This window comes from Schistocerca serialis, chromosome 1 (assembly GCF_023864345.2).
Source record: "Schistocerca serialis cubense isolate TAMUIC-IGC-003099 chromosome 1, iqSchSeri2.2, whole genome shotgun sequence".
In the NCBI taxonomy this organism is placed as follows: domain Eukaryota; kingdom Metazoa; phylum Arthropoda; class Insecta; order Orthoptera; family Acrididae; genus Schistocerca; species Schistocerca serialis.
In genome coordinates, this window is record NC_064638.1 from 1266237627 (window position 1) to 1266240566 (window position 2940).

Here is a 2940-nt window from a genome sequence, read left to right on the forward strand (position 1 = left end):
GTCCTCGAAAACATTTTATATACTTAAATATATGTATAAACAAAACAATAATCACTGTTGACCAATCATCAACATTTTGGTATATAATTTGCTTCTGTCACTTAGGAAGGTCGGACATTTGGTGATACTTCAGCTTGCGCTTGAGAAAGGCTATTAATCCGAAATCATGACTCCGTGAAATAAATGAGTAGTAATTTACATTTTAATGGCGGAAATTTCGTTGAAAACGATTGTGTATCTAGCGATTACACATGTGATCTCGCGCACTCGCTCTTCTTTCCGGGAGAGTCGAGTCCACTTGTACCCCACAACAGAGAGAGGTGACAAGTAGGCAGTTGCGTAGCAGTGGAGTTTTCTTTTCTTTTTTTTTTTTTTTTTTTGAGTCGTCAGTCTTCTGAGTGGTTTGATGCAATCTGCCACAAATTCTTCTTCCGTGCTAGCCGTTTCATCTCACAGTAACACTTGCAATCTACAAAAAAATGGCTCTGAGCGCTATGGGACTTAACATCTATGGTCATCAGTCCCCTAGAACTACTTAAACCTAACTAACCTAAGGACATCACACAACACCCCAGGCATCACGAGGCAGAGAAAATCCCTGACCCCGCCGGGAATCGAACCCGGGAACCCGGGCGTGGGAAGCGAGAACGCTACCGCACGACCACGAGACGCGAGCTTGCAATCTACACCCTCAGTTATTTACTGGATGTATTCCAATCTCGGTCTTCCTCTACACTTTTTGCCCTCTACAGCTTCCTCTTGTGCCATGGAAAATATGGCCTATCATCCATACCCTATTATCCTGCTCTTCTCCTTGTCACTGTTTTCCACATATTCCTTTCCTCTCCTATTCTGCCTAGAACCACCTCATTCCTTATTTTACTAGCCCACCTAAATGTCAATATTTTTCTGTGGCACCACATCTGAAATGCTTCGTTTATTTCCGGATTTCCCCAGCCCACGTTTCACTACCATACAACGGCTTTCTCAAAACGTACATTCCCAGAAATTGCTTCATCAAATTAAGACTTATGTTTCGATACTAGTAGACGTCTCTTAGCCAGGAATGCCCTTTTTGCCAGCACGAATCTGCTTTTATATACTCCTCGAAACGTCCGTCACCGCATATTTTGCTGCCTAGGTAGGAGAATTCCTTAAGTCCAAGTACTTTGTGGCCGCCAATCTTGAGGTTAAATTTCTCGCTGTTCTCATTTTTTCCATTTTTCATTACTTTCGTCTTTCTTTTGCTTACTAGCAATTCGTATTCTGTACTCATTAGACTGTTCATTCCTTTCAGCAAATTCTGTGATTATTTTTTACTTTCACTGAAGAAAGCAATGCCATCAGCGAGTAATGTCGTTGGTATTCCTTCACTACGACTTTCAATCCCATTCTTGAATCTTTCTTTTATTTGCGCCATTACTTTTTCGATGTATAGATTTAACAGAAGCGCCGAAAGACTACATCCTGTCTTGCACCCATTTTATTCCCAGAACTTTGTTCTTAGTCTTCGACTACTATCGTACCCTCTTGGCTGTTGTACGTATTGTTTATTATCCACCTTTCGCTATGCGTTACCCCTGTTTTTCTCAGAATTGCGAACTCTAGCACCATTTGACATTTTCGAATCCTTTTTTCAGGTCGACAAATCCTGTTTCTTCGGTCTTGCTTCCACTAACAACCGTTACGTCAGAACTGCCTCTCTGGTGCCTTTAATTTTATTCTAAAACAAAACTGATCGTCATCTAACATATCTTCAACTATCTTTTCCATTCTTCTACATATTTGTCTTCTCAACGACTTGGTTGCAAAAGCTGTTAAGCTGATAGTGTGATGATTTTCGCACTTGCCGGTTGCTGCAATTATCTCCTCTACATCGACCCCTGTTTCTTCTTCTATCACCTCATGAGACAGGTCTTCCCCCTCATATATGAGTTCAGTGTACTCTTTCCATCTATCAGTTCTCTTCTTTGCATTTAACACTGGAATTGCGTTTGCACTCTTAATTTTACCACTCTTTCTTTCAATTACACAGAATGTTTTCTGAATTCTCTGTATGCTTTACAGTCCTTCTGACAATCATTTCATTTTCGATTTCTTCACATTTTTCATGCATTCATTTCGTCTTAGCTTCCCTGCACTTCCTATTTATTTCATTCCTCAGCGACTTGAGCCTCTGTATTCCAGGGTTTCCTGGAACATTTTTGTACTTCCTCCTTTCATCAATCAAATAAAGTATTTCTTCTGTTACCTGTAGTTTCTTCGTAGTGACCTTTTTTGTACCTATGTTTTTCCTTCCAGGTTCTGTGATTGCTCTTTTTAGAGGTGTCCATTCTTCTTCAACTGAACTGCCTACCAAGCTTTTCTCTATCTCAGTATCTATACCCTCAGAGAACTTGAAGCTCATCTCTTCATTCCTTAGTACTTCCATATTCCAATTCTTTGAGCACTGACTAATTTCTTAAGTTTCAGCCTGCACTTAGTCAATACTAAATGGTGATCTGAATCTATATCTGCTCATGGGTACAACTTACTATCCAATGTCTGATTTCGGATTCTGTGCCTGACCATGATATGTGGTTGTGGTCTTCAGTCCTGAGACTGGTTTGATGCAGCTCTCCCTGCTACTCTATCCTGTCCAAGCTTTTTCATCTCCCAGTACCTACTGCAACCTACATCCTTCTGAATCTGCTTAGTTTATTCATATCTTGGTCTCCCTCGACGATTTTTACCCTCCACGCTGCCCTCCAATGCCAAATTTGTGATCCCTTGATGCCTCAGAACATGTCCTACCAACCGATCCCTCCTTCTAGTCAAGTTATGCCACAAGCTCCTCTTCTCCCCAATTCTATTCAATACCTCCTCGCCGGCCGCGGTGGTCTAGCGGTTCTGGCGCTGCAGTCCGGAACCGCGGGACTGCTACGGTCGCAGGTTCGAATC